The sequence below is a fragment of the Oryctolagus cuniculus genome, chromosome 5, assembly GCF_964237555.1.
Source record: "Oryctolagus cuniculus chromosome 5, mOryCun1.1, whole genome shotgun sequence".
Lineage (NCBI taxonomy): Eukaryota > Metazoa > Chordata > Mammalia > Lagomorpha > Leporidae > Oryctolagus > Oryctolagus cuniculus.
This window is the reverse complement of record NC_091436.1, coordinates 22638222-22656800: the sequence shown is the minus strand read 5'-3', so window position 1 is coordinate 22656800 and position 18579 is coordinate 22638222. Positions and strand designations below refer to the sequence as shown.

General features: G+C 39.9%; 1 protein-coding gene across 5 annotated transcripts in view; it reads right to left on the bottom strand.

Moving 5' to 3' along the window:
* Nucleotides 1-18579, bottom strand: part of EPM2A (EPM2A glucan phosphatase, laforin) — a 133792-nt gene that overhangs the window by 103079 nt on the left and 12134 nt on the right. The gene's annotated exons all lie outside the window — the stretch shown is intronic.

The window sequence follows — 18579 nt, the reverse complement described above, 5'->3', positions numbered from 1 at the left end:
AACTTCCATACTCACTTCTGGTGAGAATGCAGAATAGTACAGTAACATTGGAAACAATTCCTTAAAAAGTTAAATATACAGTTACCATTTGACTCAATAATCCTACTTCTGGCTATATTCTCAAAAAGAAGTAAGAAGATATATCCACATGAAAACCTGTACACAAATGTTCATGGCACCATTATTCAAGAAATGAAAAGAACCCACATATACATCAACTGTTGAAAAAATAAACAAAATGTGATGCACTCATACAATGGAATATTACTTACAATAAAAGTGAATGAAGAAGTGAGTCAAGCCACAATACCCAGGAACCATGAACATTATGATTCGTGAAAGTTACATAGCCAGTTACTACACAATTTCCTTTAACTAGGCAAATTCAGAGACATAAAAGCCCATCAATGTTTGCAGACGATGGGGGAGAAGGAACAGAGAATGACTGACAAAAAGGATGAGATTTCTTTTACAAGTGTAGAGGTAATGGTGATGGTTACAGAACTTTATGAATACACTAAAAGCTGCTGACTGTACTGAAAGGGTGAATTTTATGGTGTGTGAGTTATAACTCAATAAAACTGTTATCAAAAATATGTATTTCTAGGCTCCACTCATAGAAATTCTGTGGGTCTGTGACTTGTCTAAGAATCTGTGTATTTAAAAAGCTTTAAGGTCTGGCTGAAGAGCCCATGAGAGTATTTTAGACATGGAAAGCCAATACACTCTGGAAAAAAAAAAAAAAACACCTAAATGAAAGATCTCTGTGAGTGTGATCCCAGTGGAAAGAACAGGTCATCAAAGAAGGAGATACCTTTCTTTGAAGGGAGGAGAGAACTTCCACTTTGACTATGGCCTTGTCAGAGTCGGCGAACTCAAAATAGTTCCATAGCCTTGGCAACTCATGACAAGAGCCTAGGGTGATTACTGGTGCCATAAACAAGAGTGTCAATTTGTTAAGTCAATAACAGGAGTCACTGTGTACTTCCTTCTCATGTGGGATCTCTGTCCTTAATGTGTTGTACATTGTGAATTAATGTTATAAGTAGTACTCAAACAGTATTTTACACTGTGTTTCTGTGTGGGTGCAAACTGTTGAAATCTTTACTTAATATATGCTAAATTGATCTTATGTATATAAAGAGAATTGAAAATAAATCTTGATGTGAATGGAAGTGGGGAGGGAGAGGGAAAGGGGAGGGTTGCAGGTGGGAGGGAAGTTATGGGGGGGGAGGCCATTGTAATTCATAAGCTGTACTTTGGAAATTTATATTTATTAAGTAAAAGTTAAAAAAAAATAAGCTTCAAGGTGATCAAGGTGATTTTTCTACATAGTTGGGTTAGGGATTCACTGGCATTCCTAGAGAATTCACTGACAAGTAACCTGATGTTTTAGATGTGAAGGGCCAGAAAGCATGGCAACAGAAGTAGCGCAAGGTAAGAAAGACATCAAGAAAATTGTCCCAGAGAATCCAAGATGCCTGAATAGTGAGAAGCCACACTGACCTCAGCCACAGATACCAGAAAAACAAAAGGAGGCCATGTTCCCAGAGAACTGACTGAGAGAAATTTTCAGTACAGATCAGACAGAACAGAACAGAGACTTGGTGGAACATCAAAGAGGGAGGACACACATGCTCTTCACTGTCCACCACTCCTGCTTCTACAAGCCAGCTCCCAGCTGGGAAGCACGATCCAGCCAAGGTGAGCTGGGAAGAGGCTTCTCAGGCTGGCACAGTCCCTGTCCCTGCCACTGGCAGCTCTGACTGAAAGAGAATACCATGGTCCCTACTAGCTATGAATACAACCTGGGGAGTTGTCGGGGTCTGAGCAACTACTTTGCTTAGTGAAAGGAGGACAAGCTGCCTCCTTCCTCTCAAATCAACAAAGCACCAACTCAATTTGCTGTGGTGAAGTCGCACAAGAACTCTGTTCTGATTTAAAAACAGCAGGTAGTCCCACTGAGGCCAGAGATGCTGGGGCCTGAAACACAGTAGCTTGCAGGGCAGAGAGCAGATCCACTACACCCTGTGACTGTGAGAGTTCTAGGCATAGGCCACAGAGCTGAGAGAGCAGCAGTTTGCAGTGGGGTTCCTGGGCACCTGCCCAGTTGGGCTGTGGAGACTAAGAGCTCCCTGCAAGCTAGAGACGGATATCCCAGAGAGATCGGGGGACGCAATGCAGAGAGGCTCAGTGCTCTGTACGCTGCAAGTGCCTGATGCGTGGAGTGCAGTGGCACCATGATCTCACTCTAGGCTGTAAATCAGCTGGTTCACCCTGACACAGAGAAGGGCAAGGATTGTAAACACATTAGCTGGCTCCAATATCTCCTCCCCCAACTGACTGTAGCCAGAGGTGCTTCACACACCCGTGATGGGTGTCACTCTGGACTCTTGCTCCAACCACAAAAGGTGGCCAGAACTCCCTGGCCCCACCTAGCACACATCCCTGGAACACAAATGTAAGCCTTAGGCTTACAATCAAGCACCAGAGGCACATTTACAGGATTAATACTGTCAAACAAACAAAAAATGCTCCACAGAAGATAGTACAAGAAAATTCACAGGTACACAAAAATCAATGTAGAAATCCAAGAAACATGAACAAGGAAAACAATAAGAATCTCCAAAAGGAATATAATAATACATTAATATTGGACTGTGAGATTGATGAAATTACTAGAAAAGAATTCAAAAGCATAACTGTAAGGTTAGTCAGAAACAGAGAAACAAGTAAATGTAACAAGGAAATAAGTACATGACATAGTTGGGAAACTGCAAAGAGACAGGGATATTGGAAAAAAACTAAGGAGAAACATTCAGTAAGCCAAATAACAAGAATTCAGTGGAAAGTCTCAACAGACTTGGGGAGGTAGGAAAAAGAGCATCCAATCTAGAAGACAGGTTTTTTGAAACATCTCAGTCAGAAAAAAAAAAAAAGAAGAAAAAATTAGAAGACCTAAAACAGTATTCAGGACCTATGGGATACCATAAAATTACCAAATACACAAGTCTAAAAAAGCCTAAGACCAGGGCCGGCACTGTGGCTCAGTGGACTAAAGCCCTAGCCTGAAGGGCCAGCATCCCATATGTCCTCCGGTTCTAGTCCCGGCTGCTCCTCTTCCAATCCAGCTCTCTACTATAGCCTAGGAAGGTAGTAGAGGATGGCCCAAGTCCTTGGGCCTCTACACCCACATGGGAGACTCAGAAAAAGCCCCTAGCTCCTGACTTCGGATCGGCTCAGCTCTGGATGTGTTGGTAATTTGGGGAGTGATGGAAGACTGACCGACCTCTCTCAGTAACTCTGTCTTTCAAATAAATAAAAATAAATCTTAAAAAAAAAAAAAGCCCAGGACCCCATGGCTTCACTGATGAATTCTACCAAACTTTTAAGGTAAGCCTATGGCCAGTTATTCTTAAACTATTCAAAAAATTTAAAGGGAGGGAACCCTTCCTCATAAATGAGGGTAGCATTAACCTAATTTCAAACCTAGAGAAATATAAAACAAAAGAAGGAAACTACAAACCAATATCCCTGATGAATAAAGATGCAAACGTCCTCAACAAAACACTAGCTAATCAAATCCAACAACACATCAAAAAATCATTCATCTGTACCAAGAGGGATTTATACTGGGGATACAAGGATGGTTCAACATATACAAATCAATAAATGTGATACATCACATTAACAAATTGAGAATAAAACAATTTGATTACCTCAACAGATGCAAAGCAACATTTGATAAAATGATATCTTTTCATGATAAAAACTTTAAGCAAACTGAAGACAGATGGAACATACTTTAACACAATCAAGGCAAGAAATGAGAAACCCACATCCAGCATCATATTAGCTGGGGAAAATCTAGAAGCATTTCCACTTAGAAACAGAAACAAGACAAGGATGCCCAATCTCATCACTATTCAATATAGCTCTGGTCATTTTAGTCAGTTATTAGGCAAGAAAAAGAAATCAGGGGCCAGAGCTGTGTTGCAGCACGTAAAAGCTGCAGCCTGCAGCACCAGCATCCCATATGGTGCCAGCTCAAGTCCCAGCTGCTCTGTTTCCAATCCAGCTCTCTGCTTTGGCCTGGGAAAGCAGTGTAAGTCCGTGGGCTCCTGCACGCATGTAGGAGACCCAGAGTAAATTCCTGTCTCCTGGCTTTGGATCAGCTCAGCTCTGGCCATTCCAGTCATCTGGGGAGTGAACCAGCAGATGGAAGATCACTCTCTCTCTTTCTCTGGCTCTACCTCTCTCTGTAACTCTGTCTTTCAAATAAATAAAATATTTTTAAAAAGAATGAAAAGCAAATAAAAGGAATACAAATTGGAAAGGAGGAGGTCAAATTGCCCCTATTTACAGATGACATGATCTATTATATAGTGGAACCAAAAGATTTCACTAAGATACTATTATAATTCCTAAAAGAATTTGCAGAAAATTTGCAAAATCAACACATTTCTTATATCAACAGTGTCTGGAATAAAAGAATTTGTAAATCAGTCCCAATCAAAATATCTACAAAGAATTTAAATACCTTGGCATAAATTTAACCAAGGATATGAAAGATTTCTACACTGAAAATTATAAGACATTAATGAAAGATATAGAAGCAGACATAAAAACTGAAAAACCTTCTATGTTCATGGATTGGAAGAATTAATATAGTCAAATGTCCATACTACCCAAAGCAATTTAAAGTGATCCTATTCATAATTAAATGTAATTTAATGTGTTCCTAATCATAATCTTTTTTAACTTTTATTTAATGAATATAAATTTCCAAAGTACAGAATATGGATTACAATGGCTTCCTCCCCCCCATAACTTCCCTCCCACCGACAACCCTCCCCTTTCCCTCTCCCTCCCCACTTCCATTCACATCAAGATTCATTTTCGATTCTCTTTATATACAGAAGATCTGTTTAGCATACATTAAGTAAAGATTTCAACAGTTTGCACCCACACAGAAACACAAAGTGAAAAATAATGTTTGAGTACTAGTTATAGCATTAAATCACAATGTACAGCACATTAAGGACAGAGATCCTACATGAGGAGTAAGTGCACAGTGACTCCTGTTGTTGACTTAACAAATTGACACTCTTGTTTATGGCACCAGTAATCACCCTAGGCTCTTGTCATGAGTCGCCAAGGCTATGGAAGCCTTTTGAGTTCACCAACTCTGATCATATTTAGACAAGGCCATAGTCAAAGTGGAAGTTCTCTCCTCCCTTCAAAGAAAGGTACCTCCTTCTTTGATGACCTGTTCTTTCACTGGGATCTCATTCGTGGAGATCTTTCATGTAGGGTGTTTTTTGTTTTTTTCTTTTTTGTTTTTGCCAGAGTGTTTTGGCTTTCCATGCCTGTAATACTCTCATGGACTTTTCAGCCAGATCTGCGTGCCTTAAGGGCTGATTCTGAGGCCAGAGTGCTGTTTAGGACATCTGCCATTCTATGGGTCTGCTGTGTATCTCGCTTCTCATGTTGGAACGTTCTCTCCCTTTTTTATTCTATCAGCTAGTATTTGCAGACACTAGTCTTCTTTATGTGCTCCCTTTGGCTCTTAGTCCTATCATTATGATCAATTGTGAACAGAAATTGATCACCGGGACTAGTAAGATAGCATTGGTACATGCCACCTTGATGGGATTGAATTGGAATCCCCTGGTATGTTTCTAACTCTACCGTTTGGGCTAAGTCAGCTTGAGCATGTCCCGAATTGCACATCTCTTCCCTCTCTTACTCCCACTCTTATATTTAACAGCGATCACTTTTCAGTTAAGTTTCAACACTTCAGAATAACTGTGTATTGATTACAGTATTCAACCAAAGGTATTAAGTAGAACAAATAAACAAAAAAATACTAAGAGAGATAATGTATTAAGTTGTTCATCAACAGTCAGGGCAAGGGCTGATCAAGTCACTGTTTCTCATAGTGTCTATTTCACTTCAACAGGTTTCCCCTTTGGTGCTGGGAAAACTGGATTTCCACATGCAGAAGCATGAAGCAAGACCCCTACCTTTCACCTTACACAAAAATTCACTCAACATGGATTAAAGACTTAAATCTACGACCCGACACCATCAAATTACTAGAGAGCACTGGAAAAACCCTGCAAGATATAGGTACGGGCAAAGACGTCTTGGAAAATACCCCAAAATCACAGGCAGTCAAAACCAAAATTAACATTTGGGATTGCATCAAATTGAGAAGTTTCTGTACTTCAAAAGAAACAGTCAGGAAAGTGAAGAGGCAACCGACAGAATGGGAAAAAATATTTGCAAACTATGAAACAGATTAAGGGTTGATAACCAGAATCTACAAAGAAATCAAGAAACTCCACAACATCAAAACAAACAACCCACTTAAGAGATGGGCCAAGGATCTCAATAGACATTTTTCAAAAGAGGAAATCCAAATGGCCAACAGACACATGAAAAAATGTTCAAGATCACTAGCAATCAGGGAAATGCAAATCAAAACCACAATGAGGTTTCACCTCACCCTGGTTAGAATGGCTCACATTCAGAAATCTACCAACAATAGATGCTGGAGAGGATGTGGGGTAAAAGGGACACTAACCCACTGTTGGTGGGAATGCAAACTGGTTAAGCCACTATGGAAGGCAGTCTGGAGATTCCTCAGAAACCTGAATATAACCCTACCATTCAACCCAGCCATCCCATTCCTTGGAATTTACCCAAAGGAAATTAAATTGGCAAACAAAAAAGCTGTCTGCACCTCAATGTTTATTGCAGCTCAATTCACACTAGCTAAGACCTGAAGCCAACCCAAATGCCCATCAACAGTAGATTAGATAAAGAAATTATGGGACATGTACTCTATAGAATACTATACAGCAGTCAAAAACAATGAAACCTGGTCATTCGCAACAAGATGGAGGAATTTGGAAAACATCATGCTGAGTGAATTAAGCCAGTCCCAAAGGGACAAATATCATATGTTCTCCCTGATCGGTGACAACTAATCATAATTCTTAAGACATTCTTCACAGATCTAGAAAAAAACAATCCTAAGATTCATATGGAAATGCAAAAGACCCCGAATAGCCAATGCAATCTAAAATAATTAAAGCAATGCCAGAAACACCATAGTATCAGATTTCAGGACATATTACAGGGCTGTTATAATTGAAACAGCCTGGGTACTGGCAAAAAAAAAAAAAAAGACATATGGACAAATGACACAAAATTGAAAGCCCAAAAATTAATCTAGGCATCTTCAACCAACTAATCTTTCACCAATCAGCTTAAAGCAATACGTAGAGCAAGAACAGTTTCTTCAACAAATGGTTTTGGTGAAATTTGATTTCCACATAAAGAAGTTTGAAACAATACCTTTTATCCTACACAAAACTCATCTTGGCTATTTGGAGAGTGAACCAACAGAGGAAAGACCTTTCTCTCTGTCTCTCCCTCTCACGGTCTGTAACTCTGCCTCTCAAATAAATAAAATTAAAAAAAAAAAACTCACAATGGATCAAGAATCTAAACTTAAGACCTGAAACTACCAAATTATCAGAGGAAAACAAAGAAGAAACACTGCAAGACCTTGGACTAGGCAAAATACACAAAATAAAAGCAAAAATAGACAAACTGGATTACATCAAGTTAGGAAACTACTGGAGAGCAAGGGAAACCACTGATAAGGTGCAGAGGCAGCCAACATAATGGGAGAAAACATTTGCAAACTTTGCATTAAATAAAAGATTAATATCAGAATATTTAAGGAATGTGGCCAGTGTCGCGGCTCACTTGGCTAATCCTCCACCTGCAGCGTCAGCACCCTGGGTTCTAGTCCCGTTTGGGGCGCTGGATCCTGTCCTGGTTGCTCCTCTTCCAGTCCAGCTCTCTGCTGTGGCCCAGGAGTGCAGTGGAGGATGGCCCAAGTGCTTGGGCCCTGCACCCCATGGGAGACCAGGAGAAGCACCTGGCTCCTGGCTTCAGATTGGCGCAGCGCGCCGGCCCCACACACCAGCAGTAGCGGCCAATGAAAAGGAAGTGAACCAACGAAAAGGAAGACCTTTCTCTCTTTCTCTCTCTCACTGTCTAACTCTGCCTGTCAAAAAAAATATTTAAGGAATGTACAAAGCTTAAAAAAAAAGAATCCAGTTAAGAAATAAACAAAGGATATGAACAGACATTTTTCAAAGGATGAAATGCAAATAGACAACAGACACATTAATTATCCTCAGGATCACTGTAGCCATCAGGGAAATGCAAATCAAAACCAGAATGAAATATCATTTTGCCCCAGTTAGATTGGTGATTATCTAAAAACTTAACAAATAACAAATTCTGGTAAGTTGTAGAGACAAATTACCGTAATACACTGTTGCTAGAAATGCACACTGGTACATCCATTATGGAAAACAATATGGAAATTCCTCAGAAAATTAAAAATAGATCTAAACTGTGATCCAGCTATCCCAGTGGTGGGAATGTATTCGAAATGAAATCAGCATAGAAAAGGGATATCTGCACTATCATGTTTACAACTTCTCAATTCATGACAGCTAAAATATGTAATCCACCTAGATGTCCATTAACTGATAACTAGATAGAGAAAATTCAGTATATATACATGATGGAATATTACTTAGTCAAAAAAAATTTGCAACAAAATGGATGTAACTGGAGATCATTATGCTAAGTGAAATAAGCTAGATCTAAAAAGACAAATATCATACGTTTTCTCTTACCCATGGTTGTTAATATATAGAGTATAAACATTGGGTGGGTTTTATATCATTTGGCATAGAGTTATAAATATTGCTTCACTGAATCACACATGTAAATGACAATATTTTTCCGTGTTAAAATGTAAAAAAAATAGGTGGAATAATAGTGAGGACTCTTGGGGTACTAGTGGTATTCTGTTCTTAATTTGGGTATTGGTTATGAATGTAATGTGATCAGATGACAAAAACTCATCTGTATACTTACATGCATTTCTTTGTTTATATACTGCCTTTCAGTGGAATGTTTAAAATAAAGAGAGAGAGAGAGTAAGAGAAAGAAAGAAAAACAAAGGCAGGCAGGCAAGCCTGTTCTTATCCAGCTCCTCTAGGCTTCCAGTAAGAAGGCTCTAATGACCATCCCACAGTGGGTTCCTCCATCCTGCTGCAGTCCCTGTTGTACCCTCCCCATCAGCTACCCTACAGCAGTCTTCTCCTTCGGGATTCCTTCACACAAGAGCTGATGTTCATGCAATTTGGCCCAGCTCACCACAACACTCACAGGAAGACCCACCAGCACAGAATTAAATGCCTCTGTATCTCTCCGACTTTGGTTTTTCCCTTCTCAGTTTAATGAAACTATCCTTTCTCCTCAACAGCTCTCATGGAGGATAAAATTAGAGCACCCATTTTCTTCTGAGATTCAAACTAAGCCATATTTTAAAAATAATTTTTCTTTGTTTATTCCCATAATTTCAGAAACAAAATAAATGAGAGGAGATCCTAATTCTTCACTAACCATCAAGTTCAACATACTATCCTTGTACAAAGTCTTTTTCAAGGAGAGCATTTGGCCTAGCAGTTGAGACACCCTTGGGAAAGCCACATCAGAGCCTGGGTTCAAATACTGGCTCTACTGCCAGCTCCAGTTTCGTACTAACGCAGGAAGGCAGCAGATGTAGGATACTGCAGCTGTGTCTCTAGGTGGTATTCGTGGCTCCCTAGTGAATTAGCAGATGGGCAACTGAGATTCATATTCTCTCATTCTCTCTCTTTCTCTCACAAATAAATCTTTTAAAAACTTTTGCAAAAAGGAAACTAAAATTTAAACCACAATCAGGGATAATAATTTTTTAAATGCCTTCCCTGGCACCTTCTCCTTCCTGAATGCCCACAGAGATGAACTCCTTCCATTAAGGTGCACAAATGCACATTTTCAAACTTCTTTTACCTTTCTTTTTTTGGTGGTTTTTTTTTGTTTGTTTGTTTTGGTTTCTGTTGTTGTTGTTTGGCTGAAAAATGTCTCATAAACTCAAGAGTTGTGAAGTTTTCATCTTTTTTTGGAAGATTTATGTATTTATTTGAAAGAGTTCATGGGACAGATAGGGTTAAACTGCAGTGGAAATTCTACAGGAGTAAGAGGGACTCGTGTACCTATGTGGAGGGACAGGCACACATCACGGGCACTGACACAACACAGGATCCCAGCAGCCAAGAGCCTGAGATAATGCCAGCTTTGGAGAGTGAGGTAAGATCAGACTGCAGCAGGCCATGCCACTGGTAATAAAGCTGTGGGGAGACCCTGGCATGAATCCAGCCTGGATCCCTGTGGGGGACTATGTACCTGCTAACACAGCAGAAATAGGGGCACATTTCTCTCTCTCTCTGTCACTGCCACAATGGCATCCAGCAACTGGTTGAGAGAGGGCAGGCACCATTTTGAACATATGTAACAGCTGAGCCAGCTCTTGTGCATGCACCCAGCAGCTGGTCCAGACAAGATGCCATCTTCTCAGTAGCTGTAGCAGGGGCTCAGGATCACGAACCTGGCGACTGATGGTGAGGAAACACTACTGTGAAATGACAGAGGGCTGCAACCTGTGGCTCTTGTGTACACATGTGATACAGGGGTTTACCAGACAGAAAAATCTGTACTCCCCATTGATTTCGAGTCTGGCTGGGAGGAATGACAGGGGGCTGGACACCCACATGGCACTGTGAGCTGCCCCCAGCCTCTCAACATATACAGGCTAAGGGACTGAAACCACCAAAGTGGAACACCCAAGGGCAGCTGGCTCAGGGAATCTCTCTGCCTCTCTGTGGATGGGGGAGTCCAGTGGGGCAGAGCAGATCCTCTATACGTGACTGTGGGGTCTTCTGTGCTGAGACTGTGGGAACTCTGACTACACAAAAGGGGGCAGGGTATAGATGAGTCTCGGGGCAATCACTGTGGGCAGCTCCACATGCTCTGAGCTCCCTGACTGCATGGGCTGGGTGACTGCAACATGATCTGTGTTCACACTGAGGACTGCACAGATCCTTTGTGCAGTTCCTAAAGCAGAGTGGATAAGTACCACACCCACAGTGAGCTAACACCTCAGCATTGCTCATCTTGGAAGAGAAGAGGTGAGCGTGAGAGTATGCCAACAGAAGAGATCAAACCCTCCCTGCTGATAAAAAAAAAAAAAAAACCAGGACATCTACCACCATCAACCTGGGTATCACCCTGGGTACTCACTCTACCCTGAGCACTGACCAGAGCTTCCTGGTCACACCCAGCACACTCCTCTGGGTATTCACTGAAAGAGCAGACACTGGACTAAGCCACTGAAGCATAGTCAAAGATAAAAGCTATAAGAGGAAAAAAAAAAGTATCTCCACAAATGCCTAAAAGTAAATGCAGATATTAAAGAAACAAGAATAAGGAAGACAACAAGACTCCCCAAAAGAATAAAACAACCTTTCAACATCAGAACATGAAGATGAAGAGATTGATTAAATGCCTGAACCAGAATTCAAAAGAGTAATCATAAGATTACTCAGAAGCAATGAGAAGTAAACTCACAAATTAAAGAATTCCATATATGACATGAATGAAAAATTCACATGAAATTGACATCTTGAAGAGAAAACAAAATGAAATATTAGAAATGAAGAATTTGATATGCCAAATGAAAAATAAGGAACGCCTCAACAACAGATTTGGTGAGGCAGAAGAAAGAATATCTGAGCTAGAAGACAAAGCTTTGGAAATTTTTAAGCCAAATAAAAAAAAAGAAGAAATTAGAAAAATTAAAAACAGAGTTGGAGATATATGGGATACTATCAAATAACCAAATATATGAGTCTTAGGAGTTCCTGAAGGTGAGGGGAGAATTGATTAAAAGGCCTATTCAATAAAATAATTGCAGAAAACTCCCCTAATTTGGCTGGCTCCGCGGCTCAACAGGCTAATCCTCCGCCTGGCGGTGCCGGCACACCGGGTTCTAGTCCCGGTCAGGGCGTCGGACTCTGTCCCAGTTGCCCCTCTTCCAGGCCAGCTCTCTGCTATGGCCAGGAAGTACAGTGGAGGATGGCCCAAGTCCTTGGGCCCTGCACCCCATGGGAGACCAGCATAAGCACCTGGCTCCTGCCTTTGGATCAGCATAGTGCGCTGGCCGCAGCGCGCCAGCCGCGGCGGCCATTGGAGGGTGAACCAATGGCAAAGGAGGACCTTTCTCTCTGTCTCTCTCTCTCTTTCACTGTCCACTCTGTCAAAAAAAATTTAAAAAAAAAAAAAAATACATGAGACTCACAGAATTACTTATATATTTGACCAGAACAGATCTTCACCACAACACAGTGTAGTCAAACAGTCCACTAAAAGATAAAGAAAAGATTCTAAAATGTTCATGAGATAAATGCCAGATTACTTTCAGCTGGTCTCCAATTATACTCACAGCTGACTTTTCATCAGAAACCCTACAGGCTAGGAGAGAAGAGAGAGACGCAGTCCAAGTCTTATGAGAAAAGAAAAAAAAAAAACTATCAACCCAGAATACTGTACCCTGCGAAGCTCCCATTTAGGAATGAGGGTGAAACAAAGACTTTCCATAACAAACAGAAATTGAAAGAGTTTGTTACCACTCATGCAGTCTTACAAAAGATGCTTAAGGATGTCCTACACATAGAAACAGAAAAAGATAGTCATAATTATGAAACAATGTGATGGCAGAAAATCTCCCAGTAAAAGTAAAAGGAAATCTAAAGTAAATGATAGGAATATTTATAAAAAATGGCAGAGCCAAGTCATTACTTATCAATGGTATCCTTGAATGTAGATGGTCTAAACCCTCCAATTAAAAGATATAAGCTGGTTGAATGTATTAAAAAAACAAGACCTACCTCTTTGCTGCCTACAAGAAAAACACCTCATCAACAAAGATACATGCAGACTGAAAATGAAAGGATGGAAAATAATATTCCATGCTAACAGGAAGCAAAACAGAGCAGGTTTAGCCATCCTAAAATATCAGACAAAATCGACTTTAACACAAAAACTGTTAAAAGAGAAAAGAAGGACACTATATAATGATTAAGGTATCAACAAGAAGATGTGACTATAATAAATGTATATGTACCCAATATCAGGGCACCAGGATATTTTAAAAAAATACTAATGGACCTAAAGGAAGACACAGACTACAATACAATACTAACAGGAGACTTTAACAACCCACTTTCATCAATGGACAGATCAACCAGACAGAAATTCAACAACAACAACAACAACAACAACAAAAAAAAAAAAAAAAAAAAAAAAAAAAAAAACACATGAACCAAACAGGTCTATCTGATATCTAGAGAAACAGTCATCCCACAGTTGCAGAATACAAATTCTTATCATCAATACATGGAACTTTCTCTAGGATAGACCACATGCTAGGCCATAATGCAAGTCTCAGTATTTTCAAAAAATTAAAATCATACCATACATCTTTGTAGATCACAATTAAGCTGGAAATTAACAACTCAAGAATTTTTAGAACATATATAAGCACATGGAGACTAAAAAACATGCTCCTAAATAAACAGTGGTTCATGGAAGAAATCAAAAGGCCGGCGCCGTGTCTCACTTGGCTAATCCTCCGCCTACAGCGCCAGCACCCTGGGTTCTAGTCCCAGTTGGGGCACCAGGTACTAGTTCTGGTCACTCCTCTTCCGGTCTAGCTCTCTGCTGTGGCCCAGGAGGGCATCAGAGGATGGCCCAAGTCCTTGGGCTCTGCACCCGCATGGGAGACCAGGAGGAAGTACCTGGTTCCTGGCTTTGGATCAGTGCAGTGAGCCGGCCTCAACACACTGGCCGTAGCGGCCACTTGGGGGGTGAACCAACGGAAAAAGGAAGACCCCTCTCTCTCTCTCTCTCTCTCTCTCTCTAACTCTACCTGTCAAAAAAAAAATTTATGGGGCCGGCACCACAGCTTAATAGGCTAATCCTCCACCTGCGGCACCGGCACCCCGGGTTCTAGTCCCGGTTGGAATGCTGGATGCTGTCCCGGTTGCTCCTCTTCCAGTCCAGCTCTCTACTATGGCCCAGAAGTGCAGAGGAGGATGGCCTAAGTCCTTGGGCCCTGCACCCACATGGGAGACCAGGGGAAGTACCTGGCTCCTGGCTTCGGATCAGCGTGGTACGCCGGCTGCAGCAGCCATTGGAGGGTGAACCAACGGAAAAAGAAAGACAAGACCTTTCTCTCTGTCTCTCTCTCTCACTGTCCACTCTGCCTGTCAAAAAAAAAAAATTTATGGGATACAGCAAAAGCAGTGTTATGAAGGAAGTTTATAGCAACTGGTGCCTACATCAAGAAATTAAAAAGGCACCAAATAAATGAGATGTCATTGCATTTCAAGGACCTAGGAAAACAACAAACCAAAACTCTAAATAGCATTATGAGAGAAATAACTGAATTAGAGAAGAAATAAACAAAATTAAAACCAAAAAAGAAAACACAAAAGATCAGTGATATGACGACTGGCGTTTTGAAAAAAAATTGATATATCATTGACCCAAATAACAAAAAAAAAAAAAGAGGGAGAAGAACCAAATCAATAGAACCAGAGATGAAAAGGAAATGTAACCATAGATAATACAGAAATAAAAAGAATCATCAGCAATTACTAGAAACAGCTATGTGCCAACAAATCAGAAAATCTAAAAAAATGGATAGATTCCTGGCACATATAATCTACCAAAATTGAGTCACGAAGACATAAAAAAAAAAACCTGAACAGACAAATAACAAAGATTGAGACTGAATCTGTAATAAAGACCCTTCCAACAAAGAAAAGCCCAAGACCAGGTGGCTTCACTGCTGAAGTCTACCAAACATTTAAAGAACTAACTCCAATTCTTATCTGAAGCTATTCACAAGAATGAAAAAGGAGGTAATCTCCCAAACTCCTTCTGTGAAGCCAGCATCAACTGAATTCCTAAACCTGAAAAATATACGAGAGAAAGAGAATTATAGACAAATAAACATAAAAATCCTAAAAAAATACTAGCTAATGGAATTCATCAACACATCAGAAAGATCATTCAACCAGACCAAGTGGGATTTAATCCCTAGCATGCAGGGATGGTTCAAAATTCACAAATTAATAAATGTAATAAATCAAATTTAAAAACTGAAGAACAAATGTGGTATCATCAAATTACTAGAGAACATTGGAGAAATCTATAAGATACTGGCATAGGCAACGACTTTTTGGAAAAGACCCCAGAAGCACAGGTAATCAAAGCCAAAATTTACAAATGGGAATACATCAAAATCAGAAACTTCTACACTCCAAAATAAATAATCAGAAAAGTGAAGAGGCAACCAACAGAATGGGAGAAATATCTGCAAACTATGCATCTGATAAAAGATTGATATCCATAATATATAAAGAGTTCAAGAAACTCAACAAAAAAAAATTCAGTTAAGAAATGGGCAAAGGACTTGAACAGGCATTTTTCAAAATGAAGAAATTCAAATGGCCAATAAGACACATGAAAATGCTCAGGATCACTAGCCATGAGGGAAATGCAAATCAAAATTAAAATGAGGTTTCAGCTCACCCCAGTTGGAATGGCTCTCATACAAAAATCACGAAGCAAAAATGCTGGCGAGAATGTGGGGAAAAGGTACCCTAATCCACTGCTGATGGGAATGTAAACTGGTATAGCCACTATGGAAGACAGTATGGAGATTCCTCAGAAACCTGAATATAGAGCTACCATTTGACCTAGCCATTCCACTCCTTGGAATTTACTCAAGGGAAATGAAATCAGCATATGAAAGAGTTATCTGTACTCTCATTTTCATTGCAGCTCAATTTACAACAGCTAAGATGTGAAATTAACCCAGATGTCCATCAACTGATGAATGGATAAAGAAATTATGGCATATATACACTAGGGAATACTACTCAATGATTTAAAATAAATGAAATCCTGTGTTTTGCAACAACATGGATTCCACTGGAAACCATTATACTTATTGAAATAAGCCAGTTCCCAAAGACAAATAGCATATGTTTTCCTTTATCTGTGGTAATAATAGAGTATCTAAAATGTTATGTATAAAAATGAAATTGACATTTGACAGCCAATGATTCTTACAGCCTTTGTCTCTACTGTTGAGGAACAGTGTTGATTTTTTTCCTCATAATATTTGTTGAACTCTTTACTTACTGTGGGGTTAATCTTATGAGTATAAAGGAAACTGAAAACAGATCTTGTAAAAATTAAGAGTGGTAATAGGAGAGAGAGGTTGAAAAAGGCTGTGATTGTGGGCAGGAGGGAGGGTGAGGTAGGAAGAATAACTATGTTCCTAAATTTGTATATATGGAATGAAATGCATGAAGTTTGTATACATTAAATAATTTTTTTTAAAAAATGCAGCATTAAGGTGAGAGGGAGACAGAGAGATAGAGAAATATTCCATCTGCTGGTTCATTCCTCAAAATAATTACAATGGCCAGCCCAAAGCTAAGGGTATGGAAATCCATCTGGTCTCCCACATGGGTTGCGGAGACCCAAACACTTAGTTCATCTTTGGCTACTTTCCCAAGATCACTGGCAGGAAGCTGGACTGAAAATGGTGCATCTAGGAATTGACCAGTACTCATATGGGATGCAGCGAACCACTGTACCACAACACCAGTCCTAATGTGTTTCATCTTTGAAACTTTCAGCTCCCACCCCAACTCCAGCGTATAGGGATTCAAAGGCATTCATTAACTGAGAAGAACACAGACATCAAGTACTGAGTCTGAATCATTAGTGTTTTTTTTATATTTGACTAAAATAAAGTTTTAGCAAATTCTAAATATGTGATTTAATGAAATTAAGGCATTTTTGTTTTTATGGCATTTTTCCTTTGTAATATCATAATATCCAAAAGAGTTTTTGCATATTTTAAGTCTGGTTTGGATTATGCATCTCTACATTCCTCACTTCTAATTAGACTGACTGATTCAGTAATGAATTCTAAGTACTTCCCTCTGAGAAATAATAAAACCTCTTCAATCATAATCAAAAGAAAATGCTTTCAAAGTGAAAACTTCAGAATCACATTTTTAACCAGGCCATGTAAGAAAAGACAGAAGTCTGTGCAAAAAATACACACAGCACTAGGGTACAGAACTTTTTCAATAAATACTTTTTTGGGCAGGCATTTGGCATAGCAGTTAAGACACCATGTAGAACAACTGAATCCCATATAAGTGTTCCTGTGTTCTAGCCCTGGCTCCACTCCTGATTCCAGCTTTCTGCTGACCCGCACTCTGGAAGTTGTTAAATAGTTGGATCCCTGTCACCCCTGTGGGAGACCTGGACTCAGTCCCAGTCTCCAGGATTCAGCCTGGCTCAGTCCTAGCTGTTATGGGCATTTGGGGAGTAAATTACCAGAAGAGAGATCTCTGTCTCTATGTCTTACAAATAAATTAAATAAATAAAAAGTTTCAAAAATAAATATTTCTTTTATGGGATACCCCTTCATTCTGAAAAAATGTGAGAAAGATCCCCAAAAACTAACATAAATAAACCATTTAGGGTTTATTTAGCCCATACTTTATGTAAAATGCTTTACTTCCATTTACAAAGAATATCTGTATATACTAACTAGATTCTGGATAACTAATTTAGTTTTTCTCAAAGATACTAAGAATTCATAAAAATCTACAGATATAATATCCAGAAAGTTTCACATTACAGATCACACTATGTTAAAAATTCTTATTGCTCATAGAAACAGTATAGAGCCTTTTATGATCAAACTGAACAAGGAAATAATTTCATAGTAAACATTCCCCTAATTCTCTAAGGTTTTAATTATCTAAAATTCAGGATAGAGCTCTCTGTTAATGTGACATTCTAATTTACCATATAAAAGCATGAAGGTCACAGGATTGAAAACGCTAAGCTTCTCACTCTTATATATAATGGCTATATTTACAGACCTGGGCTAGCCAGACACAGGCCAGGACCCCAGCATCAGAGCAGAAAACTGAGAACTTGAAGACTAGCATTATGGCATAGCAGTTGAGGCTACAACCTGTGATGACAGCATCCCATATGGGTGCTGGTTGTGTCCCAGCTGCTCTGCTGACAATCCAGCAAACTGCAAATGGCCTGCGAAAAGCAGCAGAGGGCAGCCCAAGTGTCTGGGCCCTGGCTACCTATGTAAGACACCAGTATGAAGCTCCTGGCTTCTGGCTGCCAACAAGCCCAGCATTGGCCATTCTGGCCATCTGGGGAATAAACCAGAGGATGGAAGATCCTCTCCCTTCTCCCCTCTCCCCTCCTCCCCCTCCCCCCCTCCTTCTCCTTCTTCTTTTCTCCTTCTCTCTCTCTCTCTCTCTCTCTCTCTCTCTCAAATATTAATCTGGAACAAAAAAAAAAACAAGAGAATTTTCCAGTTAATGAAATTCAAATTGGTGATGGTGCTCAAATAACAAAACATGCTACTGAACTTACTGAAATGGAAGTCCAGACACCAACACTGATACCAACACACAGAGGCAACTCTCAACCTAGCAGAGTCCCCAGGTCAGATATGCCCTGCCAGTGTCTGTC